Raw genomic sequence first — 19,326 nt, forward strand, 5'->3', positions numbered from 1 at the left:
GAGGACTGCTTGAGCTCAGGCGTTCAAGGGCAACATAGTGAGACCTCGTCTCAACTAAAAACAACAAAAATCTATTTGGTGTGATGGCGTGTGACTGTAGCTCCAGTTATTCAGGAGGCTGAAGTGGGAGGATCACTTGAGCTTGGGAGGTCGATGCTTCCAGGAGCTGCAATCATACCACTATACTCTAGCCTGGGTGACAGAGTGAGACCCTGCCTCAAAAATATATGAATAATTAAATCAAATTAAATTGAGAAGCCATTCTAAGTAGTACTAATTCTACAAAACCTGCAACCTTGGAAATAAAAAACCCCAGAAACTTGCCTTAAACCTTTGAACTGGGCCAAATCCCCATGACCAAAACATCTTGGAAAATAGATAAATTTTGCCAGCACTATAACTTCTAAACAGCTACAACCAGTGAACTATGGATTCATGTACTAAGCCAGCCTCCTCTACCAACAATAATTCTTTCAAAACAACTAGTGTAATCACCCTCGGCATCTTTTTAAAAATTACTACTCCCCTTTCTTTTTCAGAACACAATTTGGCCTTTGACCACATCTGTTTCTCCTGAATCACAATTCCTAAGACCCCAATAAGTGTCTCACTGCTTTGCAATCGGCCTTTCACCGCTTCTTGAATCACAACAACAACATGAGAAACTTACATTTTAATGGCAAGATTTTGCTGATGTATTGAGTATTAACTGGAGAGAGGCGAAAGAAGACTCAGGGAGACTAGTTAGGAGATTATGGAAAAAATCCAGGCAAGAGATGCTGATGATTTGCATCAAGGCAGTAGTGGTAAAGACGGAGAAAAATGATCAAAGTGTGTGTGTGTGTGTGTGTGTGTGTATGTGTTCAAGATAGGGTCTTGCTATGTTGTCCAGGCTGGACTCAAACTCCTGGACTCAAGCGACTCTCCCACCTCTGCTGCCTGAGTAGATGGAAGCTGGGACTATAGGTGTGTACCGCCCCACATGGCAGATTCTGTAAATATTTTAAAGAAGGCGCCAACAGCATTTGTTAATAGACTGAACATGAGATGGGAGAGAAATTGAGGAATAAAAGATGATTCCAGGACTTGTGCCTAAGCATCTAGAAGGATCCCATTGGATTAGTTTAGAAAGACTGAAAGTATATTTTGATGGGGAGGATATGGATGATCAGGAATTTAGTCTGGGACATGTTAAATGTAAGATGCTTACTTGCTATCCAATGGACATGCCAGGTAAATAGTCGGCGTCACCTTAAGATTGGAAGATATTACTAGGGGAGAAAGTGCAGACAGAAAAGAGAATAGTTCCAAAGACTGTAGGGGGGCAGTAAGCATGATTAATAAAGAAGGCTAAGGGATAGTGGCGAGTGAGGTGGAAAGGTAATTCGGAGTGTGTGGTGGTGTCCTGGAGGTCAACTGAAGAAAAGACTTCAAGGAGGAGGCAATGACCAATGCAAATGGCACTGCTACATAAGATGAGAATGAAGAATTGATAATTGGCTGCAGCAACTCAGAGGTCACTGATGACCTTGACAAGAACAATTTGTGTTGACCAGTGAGAGTGAAAGCCTGACTGTAGTGAACTTAAGAGAAATGACTCAACAGATACTTGTATGCATATGTTCATGGCAGCAGTATTCACAATAGTCCCAATATGGAAACAACCCAAGTGTCCATCAACAAGAAAATGGGGCCAGGCGCAGTGGCTCACACCTGTAATCCCAGCACTTTGGGAGGCTGAGGCAGGCGGATCACAAGGTTGAGATCGAGACCATCCTGGCCAGCATGGTGAAACCCCGTCTCTACAAAAATACAAAAATTAGTCCCAGCTACTTGGGAGGCTGAGGCAAGAGAATCGCTTGAACCCAGGAGGCGGAGGTTGCAGTGAGCCGAGATTGTGCCACCGTACTCTGGCCTGGCGACAGAACAAGACTTTGTCTCAGAAAAAAAAAAAAAAAAAAGAAGGAAAATGGATAAATACAAAGTACTATATGCATACAATGGAATATTATTCGGCCATGAAAAGGAATGAAATTCTGCCTCATACCACCAAATAGACAAACCTTTAAAACAGTATGCTGTGTGAAAGAAGCTAGACACAAAAGAATAAATATTGCATGATTCCACTTACAGAGGCACCCCGCATAGTCGAATTCAGAGACCGAAAGTAGAATGGTGCTACTAGGGGCTGGGGGGCAGGGGAGAATGGAAGCTATTGGTTAAGGGGTATGCAGTTTCTGTTTGGAATGATGAAAAATTCTAGAAGTGGACAGTGTTGATGGTTGAACAACATTGTGAAAGCAATTCGTGCCCCTAAATTGTGTACTTGAAAACAGTTAAAACGGTAAATTATATTATATATACTTAACCACAATAAATTGGCTGGGCATGGTAGCTCACTCCTGTAATTCCAGCACTTTGCAAGGCCACGGCAGAAGGATTGCTTGAGCCCGAGAGTTCGAGACCACAATGGGCAGCATAGTGAGACCCCCCCGCCCCCGCGGCAAAAAAAAAAAAAAAAAAAAAAACCACAGAATTGAAAAAGAAAAAAAAATTTTTTTAGTGACTCTCTAACCAAAAAAAACCATAATTGAAAAAGAAAAATTGAAAACAACATAGACAAATCTTTCATGAAGTTTTGTTGTAAAGAGTTGGGGGAACAAAGAAATGAGACGCTAGTAGACGAGGGAAATGGGTCAAAAAAGGATTTTGTTTTCAGAAGGGTGAAATTACAAGTTGTTTTATGCCGATTGAAATGATCCGAGAGAAAAGTAAGAAATGATAATGCAGGAGAGGGGAGGGTAGCTCCAACAGTGCCACTGAGGAAGCGAGAGGAGAAGGGGTCCGACGCGGAGTGGCAGCGTGGCCTCTGCTAGCAGGACAGAAAGGGGAAGTCTGTGGTAACAAACGCTGGGATATGAGGTTCTGCACCATCGTGATGGGCGGAAGGCAGAGTCCGCGGCTCCACATGCTGGGGAACAGGGGAAAGGCCGTGGAGATAAAGAGTTTTCAAAATCTTCTCTGACTGCTTTTATTTTCTCTCTGAAATAGGAAGGATATTCATTGCGGTAGACTGAGTAATGGCCCCCCAGTGATGTCCATGTCCTAAACCCCGATATCTGTGACTGTGTTACCTTACAGGGCCAAAGGGACTTGGCAGATGTGATGAAGGGTAAGGACCGCGGGCCGGGCGCGGTGGCTCACACCTGTAATCCCAGCACTTTGGGAGGCTGAGGCGGGTGGATCTTGAGGTCAGGAGTTCGAGATCAGCGTGACCAACATAGTGAAATCCCATCTCTACTAAAAATACAAAAATTAGCCGGGCGTGGTGGCGCACGCCTGTAATCCCAGCTACTCAGGAGGCTGTGGCAGGAGAATCACTTGAACCTGGGAGGCAGAGGTTTCAGTGAGACGAGATCACGCCACTGTACTCCAACCTGGGCACCAGAGCAAGACTCCGTTTCAAAAAGAAAAACAAACCAAAAAACAGTAAGGACCATGAGATGGGCAGCTTTTGCTGGATTACCAGGTTGGCCCAATCTAATTACATGAGTCCCTAAAAGTGGAGGAGGAGAATGAAGTACTGAGATATGCTACAGCACGGATGAACCTTGAAAGCATGCCAAGTGAAAAAAGCCAGTGACAAAAGAGCATATACTGTGTGATTCCATTTATAGGAAAAGGCCAGAAGAGGAAAATCCATAAAGGCAGAAAGCAGATTAGTGATTACCAAGGGTTAGGAATGAGTGACGGGCAAGAATAAAAGATAACTGCTAAAGGGCACAGGGTTTCTTGGGGATAATGACAATGTTCCAAACTTGGTTCTGGTAATGGATGGATGTACAACTCCATGAATATACTAACAACTATCAAATTGTACACTTTAAATGCATGAATTATATGGTATGCGAATTATATCTTCACTATGGCTATTACTAAAAACAGTGGAAGGAGGCTGGGTGCGGTGGCTCATGCCTGTAATCCCAACACTTTGGGAAGCCAACGTTGGGAGTTCAAGACCAGCCTGGCCAGCATGGTGAAAACCCGTCTCTACAAAAAGTACAAAAAATTAGGTGGGCATTGTGGTGCATGCCTGTAATCCCAGCTACTTGGGAGGCTGAGGCAGGAGAATTGCTTGAACCTGGCAGGCGGAGATTGCAGTGAGCTGAGATTGCACCACTGCACTCTAGCCTGGGCAACAAAGTGAGACTCCATCTCAAAAAAATAAAATAAAATAAAATAACAGTGGAAGAAAGAAGGAGGCAGAAGAACATGGTTGAGAAACACGTGACGATGGGGAAAGGGGCAGAGAGTTGCCGGCTTTCAAGATGGAATAAGGAGACCATGAGCCAAGGAATACAAGTGGCCTCTAGAAAGGAGAAAAGGCAAAAAGGACTTCTCCGTATGGCTTTCAGAAACAGGCAGAGTCCTGCCTATACCTTGATTTTAACCCAGGGAGACTTCTGTCCAACTTCTGACTTCTAGATTGTGAGATAAAAAACGTGTGTTGTTTTAAGCTACCACATTTGTAGGAGTTTTTGTTTCTGTTTTTGTTTTTTTGAGAGTCTCACCCTGTCACCCAGGCTGGAGTGCAATTGTGCAATCTCAGCTCACTGCAATCTCCGCCTCCCAAGTTCAAGCAATTCTCCTGCCTCAGCCTCCCAAGTAGCTGGGACTACAGGTGCCTACCACCATGCCCAGTTAAGTTTTTGTATTTTTAGTAGAGAATGGGTTTCGCTATATTGGCCAGGCTGGTCTCAAACTCCTGACCTCAGGTCATCTACCCACCTCACCCTCCCAAAGTGATGGAATTATAGGTGTGAGCCATTGCACCCGGCCTGTAGTAGTTTTTTTTATGATGGGCATCAACTGAGAGAGAGTGGTAAGGGAGGTAACTGAGAGAGTGGTATTGGAGGACTGACAGAAGAGATGATAGAAAATAGTCATCTAAGTGCAAAAGAATGAATGAGCCAGAAAAATGTAATATAACTGCCAAACAGAATTAAAAACACATAACAGAAATGAGAACACCTTCTCCCCCATCTAGATGGCTACTATGAGAGTTCCACTTTTGTATTAGAAAATATTAATTATTCCACTGTTGTGCAATTTTTTTGTGACTGAGTGAAGATCATCTGTTATAAGTTTGGTGAATGATTAGATCATAATCCTAACCACAAATGATTTCTGCATTGGGTTATTAGCAAACACTGTCCTCAAAAATGAACACAATGGGCTGTTTCAGTCTTAAGCCATGCAAAATAAAATAAAATAAAATAAAACTCAATTCTTGCAAAATCACCTGTGATTATTACTCAACCTGTAAGATAAGACCCAGCTCAAATGTATTCACCAACATAGAGTATACTGCTAAAATAATAGAGTCCCCTTCAGAGGAATCCTCCCCAAGCTCTTTCTTAGTGTATTAGCCAGGGTTCTTCAGAGCAGCAGAACCAATGAGAGATTAGATATATATTTATTTAATAGGAGACATACTGTGGGCATTGTTTCATGTGATTACGGAGGCCAAGAAGTCCCACGATCTGCCATCATGAAGCTGGATCCAGGAGAGCCCATGGTGAGTCAGAAGTCAGAAGGCCTGCGAGCCAGGGGAGCTGATGGAAATCCTGATCTGGGTCCTGAGGCCTGAGAATCAGGAGCACAGCTGTCTGAGGGTAGAAGAAGATGGATGTCCCACCTCAAGCAGAGAGAACAAATTCACCCTTCCTTCACCTTTTTGTTCTATCCAGGTCCTCAATGGATTGAATGACACTCACCCATGTTGGTGAGGGTGATCTCTACCCAATCTACTGATTCAAATGCTAATCTCTTCCAGGAACATCCTCACATCTGGGGGTACCACAGACACACCCAAAAATAATGTGTTACCAGTTATTTGAGTATCCCTTAGCCTAGTCAAGTTGACACATAATATTAATCGTTATACTCAAGGATGGCCCTGTTGGATACAAATAAGGAAAACTCTCCTAGCAGAATCCTGGGGTAGCCATACTGAACTTAATCCACGCTTAAGGAAGTAGTTAACAAACCCGGTGCACATTAAGTTTGCTGGCCCTATGATCTACTTTATTGTCTTCCTCCAGCAAGATGTGCTAGAAGATCTGGGCAAGTGACCTCTGTAGGTTGCTCTTTTTTTTTTCTTCTTCTTCTTTTCTAAAGAGTTTTTTTTTTTTTTAATCGTGGATATTCTAGTTGTCTTTCATCATTTAATACTTTTTGTACCCTAGAAATAGAACATACACATATTTAATTCATACGAACTGAAGTGGGCTTGAGAGAGGGAAGTATAAGCATCATTTGACTAAGCAAATTAATGCCCAGAGTAAGCAGAAGACAGAAGACACAAACGTGTCATTCTCTCAGTTGGTCTGTTCCCAGGTGCCTCTTATAGTGTGGGCATCTAGCAGTCTGAGTCCAAGCCTAGAGGTCCTACATGCAAGCCAATGACTTCCTCTGGGGGTCAAGAGAAGGATGAGCCATCTGTTCCAATGCTGCGAGGTAAATTCTCTAGGTTGGACTTACTGAGAGACAGAACATCAGCCTCCAAGGTGGCTCATAAATGCAATATATTGTGCCTTATGGGCAATATAAGAGATCTTCAACGGTAATCTTGACTATACATGATCTTTGATTTGTAATGCACATTTTAAATTTTTAGAGAATTTTCAATTTTACTAATAGAGCAGAAAACAAAAAATAAAAAGGCTAAATGAAACCAAGTATGGAAGCAAATGGCATGTAAAAAGTAAAGTAGAGGTTCCTCTTCAAAGAGACTTTCCTCCCTGTCTAATTAGGAATAAATAGTAACTTCTCTTAGAAGCAAAATTTATTCAAAGACATGTGCTAACATTCTCAGACATCTGCTAGCCATAATAAAGAAATCAAGGTACTTTGTGTTCTTAGCTCCCACAACGTAGCCTAAATATTTGCCCTGGCATGCTTATACAGGTCCAAGCAAGCATTAGGTCATAGCCTGTTCCTCTTCCTTATTTGGAGGTATTTTTACCTTTCTCAGCATCCCACAATTTACTGCCTCCTTCCTTTATTATCCTCTGCCTTTGCCTCTTTTAGAAAGTTCTAAGCTGCTAGCCAATCAGGACAAATAGAGAATGTGGGGTCCCATCCCAGGCAATGGAAACTGTCCACGGCAGTAGGGTAGATGTGTCAGATTATAAATAACCCTGTCTCCTTTGTTCAGTGTACTCTTGTGGCAAAACTGCTGGTGAGTGTGCCCTTTCTGCAGAAAGTAAAAATGGCCTTGCTGAGAAAATTAAATTTATGTTCAAGTGGTATTTATTTGTGGCACTGGGGAACAAGCATTTCTAACAGGCATGTGAGACATGTTAGAACATACATGTTCTAAAGTTGATAGAAAGGGAAGGAAGGACCAAGGCATCGCAAATATTCATGATTCACTAAATATACATGAGAGACATTAAGCCCTTGACATTGTTGAAGCCTTACATCAGCCACTCGTAGTTGATATCATTCTAACCCCGCTTGTCCTTTGCCCCCAAAATGCAAATGAAATTGAGACCTACTCATCAGGCTGACTGATGAGATACAGCTACTGTCATGCATACATGTCCCTGTGTCTTTCCAACAGGCAAGTCCCTGTGTACACTGGTTCCATACACCTTTCATCTGTTGGATCCCTTGCTCAAACATCACCTCTGATCCTCATAACCACACTATCAGAAAGAAAAACTGGCACAGCAAGGGGAAAGACAGGAATATGAACATTGTGTAATCCAGATTCAGGTAGTATGGTCCTTCTACTCTGCTTGCACCTTATCCAAAGGGTGTTAATCTACCTCACTCTTTCCTCTTACTTCTCAGTGAGTGTTTTAAATTTTTTAATGAATTGTGGGATTCTAAATACTTACTTTGGCCCATGGGTCTTCCCCTGAGATAGCTTTGCCTAAGGCCTAGGAGGCTACCATTGCCCCAAGGTAATTTCTCATACAACAGGAGCTGACCTTAGAACCTTTGCAAAAGATACGATTGTTTTGTTTTGAGGGCTGTTACATCTGTCATTTAGCCCATAGATTGCAAAATTATATACAACTACATCCAGACCTGATCAATTGAGATTCTCGAAATGAAAGATAGATGTAGTAGCTGGTCATGTCTTTTACTTGTTTCTCATTGAGTAGGCAAGGTGTCTACGTGGGAAAACTGCACTATGCTAGACAAGAGAATTTATGAAATTAGACTATGGAAAGAAATATGCATGTGCTCTACTATGAGATTGTCCGCCTGGTATATCTCCTTCTCCTGGAAACTGCCCCATAGCATCCACATATCTGGCATGAAAGCTGCATTTTCTTATAATAGTCCCATTGCCTTGATTTTAGTTGATTGGTTTAGGGATGAGTACTCAAACTAAGCTAAACCAGTAAGTCTCTTTCCTGGGATTTACAAATTTAGAACCCCCCAAAATTGAGGTTAATTCCTCTTCAATATATAGACTTGTATGGTGTATTCCTACAGATTGGAGTACATAGGCATACTTTGTTTCATTGTGCCTCACCTTATTGCACTCTGCAGCTTCTGCATTTTACACAAATTGAAGATATATGCGGCAACCCTGCATCAAACAAGTCTATTGGAGCCATTTTCCCAACAGCATGCGCTTACTTTATGTCTCTATCACATTTTGATAATTCTCACAGTATTTCAAACTTTTTCATTAATTATTACAACTGTTATGGTGATCTGTGATCTGTGAACTTTGATCACTATTGTAATTGTTTAGGGGCACCACAAACCACACCCATATAAGACGGTAAATTTAAAAAACATGTGTGTTCCTACTGATCCACTGACCAGTTGTTTCTAGCCTCTCTGACTCTCCTCAGACCTCTCTATTCCCTGAGACACAACAATATTGGAAATTAGGCCAATTAATAACCCTAGAATGGCCTCCAAGTGATCAAGTGAAAGGAAATGTCACACGTTTCTCACTTTAAAACAAACCTAAAATTGATTAAGCTTAGTGAGGAAGACATATCAAAAGCTGAGATAAGCTGAAAGCTATGCTTCTTGTGACAAAACAGCCTTAGATTGGAAGGAGATACATTTAGGACTTTCATAGCTAGAGAGAAGAAGGCAGTGGCTAGTGTCAAAAGACAGGCTGACTCTCTTGTTAGGGGCTAAAGCAGCTGGTGACTTTAAGTGGAAGCCAATGTTCATTTACCATTCTGAAAATCCTAGAGCCCTTAACAATTATGCTCAATCTATTCTGCCTGTGCTCTATAAATGAAACATCACAGCCTGAAGGAGAAAGCACATCTGTTTACAGCATAGTTTACTGAATATTTTAAGTGCACTGTTGAGACCCACTGCTCAGAAAAAATTCCTTTCAAAGTATTACTGCTCTCCAGCAGTGCAACTGGTCACCCAAGAGCTCTGATGAAGATGTACAAGATTAATGTTGTTTCCATGCCTGCTAACACATTGTCTATTCCGCTGTCCATGGATTACAGAGTTATTTCTACTTTCAGGTCTTATTTAAGAAATACATTTCAAAAGGCCTTAGCTACCATGTATAGTGAGTCCTCTGATGGATCTGGGCAAAGTGAAAACTTTCTGGAAAGGATTCACCATTCTAGATGTCATTAAAAACATCCATGATTTGTGGGAGGAGGTCAAAATATCAACATTAACAGGACTTTGGAAGAAGTTGATTCCACCCCTCATGACTTTGAAGGGTTCAAGACTCCAGTAGGGGAAGTAACTATAGATGTGCCAGAAATAGCAAGAGAACTAGAATTTGAAGTGGAGAACTAGAATTTGAAGATATGATTGAATTGTTGCAATCTCATAATGAAACTTGAACAATAAGGAGTTGCTTCTGATGGATGGGCAAAGGAAGTGTTTTGTTTTTTGAAACAGGGTCTTGCTCTGTCACCTAGGCTGGAGTGCAGTGGCGCAATCATAGCTCACTGTAACCTCAAACTCCTCGGCTCAAACAATCTTCCTACCTCAGCCTCCCAATTAGCTAGGAGTACAGGTGCATGCCACCACATCTGGCTAACTAAAAAAAAAAAAATTTCATGCAGATAGCATCTCACTATGTTGCCTAGGCTGGTCTTGAACTCCTGGTCTTAAGTGAGTCCCTTACCTTGACTTCTCAAAATACTGGGATTATAGGCATATACCACACCCAGCCAAAAATAGTTTCTTGAGATGGAATCTACTCAAGATAAACATAAAGGTGAAGATGCTGGGAACTTTGTTGAAATGACAACAAAGAACTCAGAATATGACATAAAGTTAATTGATAAAGCAACAGCAGGATTTGAGAGGACTGACTCCAATTTTGAAAGACATTCTACTGTGGGTAAAATGCTATCAAACAGCATTGTATGCTACCAAAAAATCTTTTGTGAAATAAAGAGTCAATTGATGCATCAAACTTCATTGTTGTCTCATTTTTTAAGAAATTGCTGTAGCCACCCCAACCTTCAGCAACCATTTTGCTCAGTCAACAGCCATCAACATTGAGGCAAGGCCCTCCACCAGCAAAAAGACTATGACTCGCTGAAGGTTCAGATGATCATTAGCACTTTTTAGCAATACAGTATTTTTAATTTTTATTTTTTTAGATATAACGCTCTTGTACACTTAACTGACTATAGCAGGGATGTCCAATCTTCTGGCTTCTCTGGGCCACATTGGAAGAAGAAGAATTGTCTTGGGCCACACATAAGATACACTAACACTAGCAATAGCTGATGTGCTAAAAAAAATTACAAAAACATCTCATAATGCTTTAGGAAAGTTTACAAATTTGTGTTTGGCCACATTCAAAGCTGTTCTGGGTTGCGTGTAGCTTGCGGGCCATGGATTGGACAATCTTAGACCACAGTATAGTGTAAACTTAACTTTTATATGTACTGAGAAACCATAAAATGTGTGTGACCCACTTTATTGTGATGGTCTGGAACTGATCCCACAATATACCCACATACTCAGAGGTACGCCTATATTGGGATTTCAACCTGATACCTTAGGTTCTGGAGCCAGATTACTTAGATTTGAGTATCAGAAGAACTCAGTAAATCTTAGCTATCTTTACTCTTTACAAGTTGGGATAAAGTTTTTTTTTTTTTTTTTTTTTTTTTTTTGAGATGAAGTCTTGCTCCATCACCCAGGCTGGAGTGCAGTGGCGTGATCTTGGCTCACTGCAACCTCCGCCTCCCGGGTTCAAGCAATTCTCCTGTCACAGCCTCCTGGATAGCTGAGACTACAGGTGCCTGCCACCATACCCAGCTAATTTTTGCATTTTTAGTAGAGACGGGTTTCACCCTGTTGGTCAGGCTGGTCTCACACTTCTGACCTCAGGTGATCCACCCACCTCTGCCTCCCAAAATGCTGGGATTCCAGGCGTGAGCAACTGTACCCGGCTAAGATAAAGTATTTTATTTTTCCCAAATATGACTACAACATTTATTTTTTGAGCATATATTATATTCCAATCATTAAGTTAATCTTAGAAGAAAAATAGTAGATATGATTGCTACCTTCATGGAACTTATGGTTTAGCAAGGAGGCAGACATTATGTAAATTATCAGATATATGCTTATCACAAATAAGCATAAATATGAGCTGCAGACAGTCCCCAACTTGAGATTTTTCTACTTTACAACAGTGTAAAGTGATAAATATACAAAAGAAACTGTACTTTACCTATCTATACAACCGTTCTATTTTCCACTTTCACAATAAATTACATGAGATATTCAATACTTTACTGTAAAATAGGTTTTGTGTTGGATGATCTTGCCCAACTGTAGGCAAATGTAAATGTTCTGAGCACATTTAAGGTAGGCCAGTTTGATGTTTGGTAGGTTAGATGTACTAAATGTTTTTTTGGCTGGGTGTGGTGGCTCATGCCTTTAATCCCAGCACTTTAGGAAGCTGAGGAGGGCAGTTAACTTGCAGTCAGAAGTTTCAGACAAGTCTGGGCAATGTGGTGAAACACCATCTCTACTAAAAATACAAAAATTAGGTGGGCATGGTGGTGCACGCCTGTAATTCCAGCTACTAGGGAGGCTGAGGCAGGAGAATCGCTTGAACCCAGGAGACGGAGGTTGCAGTGAGCTGAGATTGTGCCACTGCACTCCAGCCTGGGAGACAGAGTGAGACTCCATCTCAAATAAATAAATAAATAAATAAATGCATTTTTGACTTATGATATTTTCAACTTACGATGGGTTTATTACAATATAACCCCATCATAAGTTGAGGAGCATCTGTATAAGAAGTGCCATGAAGGTCAAACAGAAGGTGGTATGAGAGGATATAATCAGAAGACCAACCTAGTCTTCCTTAAGAAAGCAATGATTGAAAGATAAGAGTTAGGGGAAGTTGGAGAAAGCTTTTCAGGTGAGGGGATATGTGCAAAGGCCCCGAAATGGGAAAAACTCTGGTGACTTAGGAAATGAAAATAGGTCAGTTGGCTTGCATATAGTGAGAGAGGAGGAAAGTGGCCTGAAAGGAGGCTGTAGAGATGGGGACCAAATCATGTAGGACCTTACAAAAGGAGTAGGATCCCAAAGACTCAAGGTCTTGGGGGTCAGGTTAAGGACTTTGGATCAGGATGGTAGTGGTTGAGAAAGGAGAAAAGTGGCAACAATTAAGATATTATTTGGTAAAAGGGAAAGAATCAAGCATTTATCCTGCTTTCCTATATAAACAATATCACTAGGTAATCAAATAACCAAAAAGGGGCAATTTCCCTTGGTAGAAACATTGTACAATAGCTCGTAAATGAAGAATGATAGCATTATATCACCACTTAAAAACTCCTAATGAATGAATTGATCTAGGCTTTTCTCATCAATGGCTGCCAACATCACAAAAATGAGGACAAGCACACACCGTGTGTCTCTCAGTGGAAAAGTACACTGCCACCTATAAAGTAACATTGCCAAAAATTAAACTTGAATTTGATAAAACATTTAGACCCTACTGCCAAATTACACAAAATGCAGATAAGGGAACATAAATACACCACAGGGATGCAGCTGACAAAATCCAGATTGTGGCAAACACTATAGGGCAAACAACCTAGTCCCTTTTTAGAAATGCTGGGAAAAAAAGAGAGAGGGAAAACAATGCAGAGGACTTAACCGCTATACCAGCCAAACATGGCACAGCTCCTCATTGAAACTGCAAAAAAGAAATATATGGCAGATCCGTACAGACAGAAAGTAGCTAAGTTAGTGGTTCCTAGGGCCGAGGAGTTGGGGGAAAATGGGAGTGACTGCTAACAGGTATGTGTTTCTTTCTGGGTAGTGAGAACGTTATAAAATTGATTATGGTAATGGTTGCACGGCTCTGTGAATATGCCAAAGCCATTTAATTGCATACCTTAAATGGGTGAATTGTATGGTATGTGAATTATATCTCAAGGAAGCTGACATATATATATGCATGTGTCTATATATGTGCATCTAAATGTAAAAGAAGAGACCTGAGGATTGAAAGGATATCAGCTAAGGAATGGAGTACAGTATTCCTACACAGAAGAAATAATATACATAGTGGAGAAAGAGTATAGCATTTTAGAAGATGTTAAAAAAAAAAAACTGCTGGTAGCGATGGCTCATGCCTGTAATCCCAGCACTTTGAGAGGCCGAGGCGGGCAGATCACAAGGTCAGGAGTTTGAGACCAGCCTGGTCTCAAATGTGCTGAAACCCCGTCTTTACTAAAAATACAAAAATTAGCTGGGTGTGGTGGTGTGTGCCTGTAGTCCCAGCTACTCAGGAGGCTGAGGCAGGAGAATCGCTTGAACCTGGGAGACAGAGGTTGCAGTGAGCCGAGATCCCACCACTGCATTCCAGCCTGGCGACAGAGTGAGACTCTGTCTCAAAAAAAAAAAAAAAAAAAAAAAAAAAAACAAAGAAAAGAAAAAACAAAACCGCCTCTGCAACTGGCATGTTTCCTGAAAAAGCATAGTCAAGAGATGAAGTTCAAGACACTGAAAGGTCCCAGATTGCGTAGTGGTGTGAAAGCCATGCTAAGGGTTTGGGACTTTATCCTGGGAGCAATAGGAAGCCATTGTTGGCTGACATGACTGCTATACATTACAACTCTGGCGACCACGTAGAGAATGAGGAAAAGGGAGAGTGCATTTGGGAAATCACATAAGTGGCATTATAATTCTCCAGGCATAAGCTAGTATCATTTTATTTTAGGACGGCGGCAGTGGAGAGGGACAGATTCAACAGGACTTGTTGATGGATTGGAATTGAGATACAATAATGAAGTAGCAAAGTCAATCTGCTCCACTGGGTGAATGGTAAAATGTGAACACTAGAAGACGTATAAATTTTAGGGTAAGAGAGTGAATTTAATTTTTTATATATGTAGTTGTATAATCCTATAAGGAAGCAAGGGCAGGTAGAAAGCATTCATGCCTTAATGCTAATGCTTTTGGACTAAATAACTAAGTTTCCATTCAGTTCTAATGGTCTTCCACAAGGAAGTGCCATCTTTTGCAGAATTTAGTCCCCCAGACAGCTCGTGGCTGAAATATAACTCCTGGAATTTGCCTGGAATTTGAATTCCTCAGAATCATCCACACCGGGTTAATAATTAAAGGTTCCTCACACTGTCTACATTTGTTTGTTTCACCTGTGTACAGGATTCTGATTTCACAAAATCCTCCCAGCAGTATTATTTAACCTAATGTCAAAGAAAGGTGTGTATATTCCAGCAACCCAGAGGCAAGTCTCTACCAGCTCAAGAAGGAAAAAGGTGGGAGGCTGCAGAAGCCACAGAAACTGACCCTGCCCAGAGCCAAAACAGACAAGAGGGCTCCTGCAAAGTTAATCTTCTTTGAATTTTTTCTCACACCCTCTCCAAGCATCTAGCATTGAGCTCTTAAGGGCCTCACAGTCACCTGTTAGTTAATAAATTCTTCAGACCTGAGGTGGGGGTGGAGTGGAAGGATGATAAAATATTTAAATGTTCAATGAGAAAGAAAAGCAGGAAAAGGCTCAGCCTGTAATCCCAGCGCTTCGGGAGGATCGCTTGAGCCCGAGTTCACATAGCAAGACCCATCTCTACAAAAAAGTTTTAAAATTAGCCAGGCATGGTGGCACGCTTGTAGTCCTAGCTATTTGGAAAGCTGAGGCCAGAGGATGCTTGTGCCCAGGAGTTTGAGGCTGTATTCAGCTATGATTGCACCACTGCACTCCTGGATGGCACAATGAGAGCCTGTCTCCCAAAAAAATTTTTTTAAGTGGGAAAAGCAGAGGAGACAAGGGAATAATCTAAGGGGAAAAAAGTTTTTAAATGATAAAAGCCATATATGACAAATCCGCAGCTAATATCACACTAGACAGGAAAACATTGAAAGCCTTTCCACTAAGATCTGGAACAAGACAAAGATACACATTTTCACCACTCCTATTCAACATAGTTCTGGAAGTCTGCACCAGAGCAGTTAGGCAAGAGAAAGAAATAAAGGGCAACTGAATTGGAAAGGAAGAAGTCAAATTATCCTTGCTTGCAGATGACTTGTTCTTATATTTAGAAAAACCTAAAGACTCCATCTCTCAGAACTTTGATGAACGAATTCAGTTAAGTTGCAGGATACAAAAATCAACTGATTTTCTTTTCTTTTTTTTTTTTTTCTGGAGACGGAGTCTTGCTCTGTCACCAGGCTGGAGCGGCACCATCTCGGCTCACTGAAACCTCTGCCTCCTGGGTTCAAGCGATTTCTCACCTCAGCCTCCTGAGTAGCTGGGACTACAGGCGCATGCCACTGTACCCAGCTAATTTTTTTGTATTTTTAGTAGAGACGGGGTTTCACTATGTTGGCCAGGCCAGTCTGGAACTCCTGACCTCGTGATCTGCCTGCCTCGGCCTCCCAAAGTGTTGGGATTACAGGCGTGAGCCACCGTGCCCAGCCTAGTTGACTTTCTATATACTAACAGCCATCAATCTGAAAAAGAAATCAAGAAAACAATCTCATTTACAATAGCTACAAAAAAGCAAACTAAAATACCTAGAATAAATATAAGCAAAGAAGTGAAAAATCTCTACCCGGAAAAGTATAAATATTGATGAAAGAAGATGAAGAGAACCAAAAAAAAAAAAAAAAAGAAATCTCATTGAAAGAATTAATATTGTTAAAATATCCATACTACCCAAAGCCACCTACAGGTACAGTGCAATCCCTACCAAAATATCAATGACACTCATCACAGAATTAGAAAAAACAATCCTAACGTTTGTATGGAACCACAAAAGACCCTGAAAAGCTAGGGCAATTCTGAGCAAAAATAACAAAGCTAGAGGCATTCCTCTACCTGACTTCAAGTTGTACTACAAAGGAAAGCAAATTTTTGTGTCAGTGTAGTAGTTGAAGAGCTGCCACCGCAGCCCCTGGAGAAACACTTAGAAAAGACTTGCCTCATGGTCTTTATTGACTGACTATCCTGTTAAAGGAACTAGAAGAGGTAGATATGATTTGACTACTTCATTTCCACCCTGATTCTCGTCCAGTTGCTTACCACCTACATACATTCTCACATATTCTTTACCAGGGCCCCAGCTCCTGCCCTTTCCTGAGCCCTGCTCTGTGGCCGCCAGTCCTCTCCCAGGTAAGCATTCCGCCTTCTATCTCTTCCCCTCTTCAAATCTTAGTGCAAAAGTTTCTGGGCCTAATTCGCATCTTTCTGATTTTTCTCATCTCTGAAATGGGAATAATAGAAATGATAGTGGGAATAATAATAGAAACTTGTGATAAAACCTGTGAATTACAGTTGCTGTGAGGATTAGATAATATTATACATACTTGAAAACTTGTTGGAAACTGCGAAGGACTATAAAAACAAAAGTTGTTTTTATTGCCTTTATTCCTAAAGAAGATTTCAAGAGTCAGGGTGTTCAGGTGCTTGGCTGCTTGTCTCTCAAAGAGTGAATTAATGTGAGATGCTGCCAAGTGTTTCAAAAGGAAAATCCACTCTACTTCAGCGGGACGTCCACCCACCTCGCACAGAACCCTCTGGAAAGAAGTCTTTCGGTTTGCAAGCCGGAGGTGTGGGAAAACACAAAGCGCCCAAGGTGCACCTGCCCGCACCCCGCCCGCCCCCAGGCACCTGGGGCGCTGCCGCCTGCAGGCCCGGGCGCCCGTATGACCTCCGGGGGCGGTGCGGAGAGCGCTCGCCCGCCCGGCCAGGGGAAACCAAGACTCAGGGCCGTAGGAGTTTTAACTCCGAGGTTGATTGATTTTGCAGTTGACCAAGAACTTCAAAACCCCCGGGCGGTACCGGTTACTTCGCGATGGCCCGCACACTTCCTCCGGGAAGGCCAGGGAAGTAAGTGATGGTGTAGTAAAAATGACAGATGCACGGTTGTGGAAGAAGTTAGGTATACTTTTGGAGCAGCTCTAGGTGTCCCTGTGTTGGAGGAACGAGAGGGACCTGGGAGTCCATTTCTCCACTCATCTCAAGAGCCGCACGTCCTGCCAGGTCACCGAGGCAAGTGTTAGAATGGCAGACAGCAAGCACTGCGAGGAGGCCCGAGGAGCCACGCACTCCAGACACCCGCCGCAGGTCGCAGTCCGCCCACGACGGGGGCGCGGGCTCACCTGTCTGCGGGGCGGCCCTTGGCAGGCCTGTTTCCATGGGTGAACAATGGGCACCCTACCAACTAACCTCTCTCGCCGAAGAGGGGCTGAAGTGTTTCGATTTCGACCTTGCTACAAAAACTACCCGAGAAAATAGGAGTTATGTTTTTAGTTCGAAGAAAAAAAACATGCTGTAAGCGTGACTCCTGCGGAGAAATGCTTCTCAGGTGTGATTGGGGAATTGGGTAAGAGGACGGCTTAGAGGAAGGACAAATGGGACAGGGCTTACGGAGCATATGAACGTAAATCTGCACCTGTGAACACATATGCAAAAATACAGTGTCAAAACTCACGGCCTCTCTGGGTCACGCAGGCTCTACCGTCTAAGGAGACGGAGTCACCCACAGTGCAAGTCCCGACGGTCAGGAGGGCCCATTTTCTGCGCTTGCGCAATCATCACGTTTCCCCTCCCCGCCCTGAGCCCCGCCCCCGAGCTCGCTCCGCCCCGCCCCCTTCTCCTCCCCTTCCCCAGTCAGGCCGCCCGCGCAGAGCATTGTGGGACACAAACAAAGTGCCCCCAAACAGGCTGGAGTGAGCGGAGCGGCAACGGCGGCGGCGCCGGCCCGCACGCGCGCGGCGGCGGCTCCCTCCCAACCTCCCCCTCCCCTCCCCTCAGTCCCCTTCCCCTTCCCCACCCCGCCCCGCTGGGAACACGCGAGCCGTCGCCGCGCTCCCCAAACAGCCGCCTGCCCTCGGCCAACCGTCCCCAACGGCCGCCCGCGCGCGGCTCCCGGGCCCCCTGGCTCCTCCCCTCTGGCCCCTCCGAGCGCTGGGGTGCTTCCCTCCCCGCCTCCTCGCACTCCCACCTCGCGGGCACGCCGGTGGGCTGTGCCGCCATGCCCCAACCACAGGCTGCTCACGGGCCTAGGCGCGGCGGCCCGAGATAGGGGCCCCTGAGCCTCCCGGGGGAGGAGAGAGGCAGCGAGCCGCGCGCTCCGCCCCCTCCCCCCGGGCCGCCGCCGCCGCCGCCGCCTCGCCGCCCCAGCCTGGCGGGAGAAGGAGGAGGAGCAGCAGGCCTCCGGGCCCGGCGCCGCCGCCCGCAGGTAACGGGGAGGGGAGGGCGGGCTCCGGTCGCGCGGGGGGCGGCCCCTGCAAGCTGCCCGGGTTTGACACCGCGTGGCCCCCACCTGGCGCCGGAGGGAGTGGAGAGCGGGTCTGTCACCCTGGTCCGCGCCGGGAGACACCCCACGGGATCCCCTCGGTGGCATTTAATCCTTCTGGGAGGAGACCGGCCTTGGGCCCCACGGTCCCGGAGCAGTTACCCCGACCTTCCGGGGAGCTGCCCGCCCTTTGCACGCCCATTTGCCCAACACCCTAACCCGGAGCGGCTGGAGGTGTTGCCACCTCTCACCTGGTCGAACCCGGGAGGTTCAGACCTGTTTTTTTTTTTCTCCTCCTTTCCCCTTTTGCTTTTTCTCTGGTACAGGAAAGAAAAAGATGGCACTTCTTTAAAAAATATATATATATATGTGTGTATGTGTATATACACACACACACACACAAGCACCTTTTTTTCTTTCCTTCCTGAGGATCACTCTGCATCTAGTCGTTTTATTGCTGGCCTAATCAGAAAAGGGTTACCTCGAGAAATGACAGGTACGTTAGAACTGATTAAAGGAAATTGCGTCCATGTGAGTTCTATGAATCCAAGCA

The 19,326-nt window shown here is 43.8% G+C and overlaps 1 protein-coding gene and 1 long non-coding RNA gene across 26 annotated transcripts in view; one reads left to right on the forward strand and one right to left on the reverse strand.

Annotated features, from left to right (window-relative positions):
• LOC108582091 overlaps positions 1 to 18,091 on the reverse strand; it is a 43,690-nt gene extending 25,599 nt beyond the window's left edge. The window contains exons 1-2 of the long non-coding RNA XR_001895307.3: positions 17,967 to 18,091; positions 5,497 to 5,669 (exon numbers count right to left, since the gene is read on the reverse strand). This is a non-coding gene — a long non-coding RNA (uncharacterized LOC108582091). The remainder of the gene's footprint in view (positions 1 to 5,496; positions 5,670 to 17,966) is intronic.
• A 74-nt stretch (positions 18,092 to 18,165) lies between these two features.
• ZBTB44 (zinc finger and BTB domain containing 44) overlaps positions 18,166 to 19,326 on the forward strand; it is an 87,671-nt gene continuing 86,510 nt past the window's right edge. For 8 of the 25 annotated variants that reach the window (XR_004177291.1, XM_021926758.2, XM_009187677.4 and 5 more), the window contains exon 1: positions 18,303 to 18,716. The gene's annotated coding sequence lies outside the window, so the exon portion shown is untranslated. Of the gene's footprint in view, positions 18,717 to 18,803; positions 19,270 to 19,326 lie in introns of those variants that run through there. The other 17 variants (XR_637987.3, XM_009187687.4, XM_009187686.3 and 14 more) reach the window with 11 other exon arrangements.

The sequence above is a fragment of the Papio anubis genome, chromosome 12, assembly GCF_008728515.1.
Source record: "Papio anubis isolate 15944 chromosome 12, Panubis1.0, whole genome shotgun sequence".
Classification (NCBI taxonomy): Eukaryota; Metazoa; Chordata; class Mammalia; order Primates; family Cercopithecidae; genus Papio; species Papio anubis.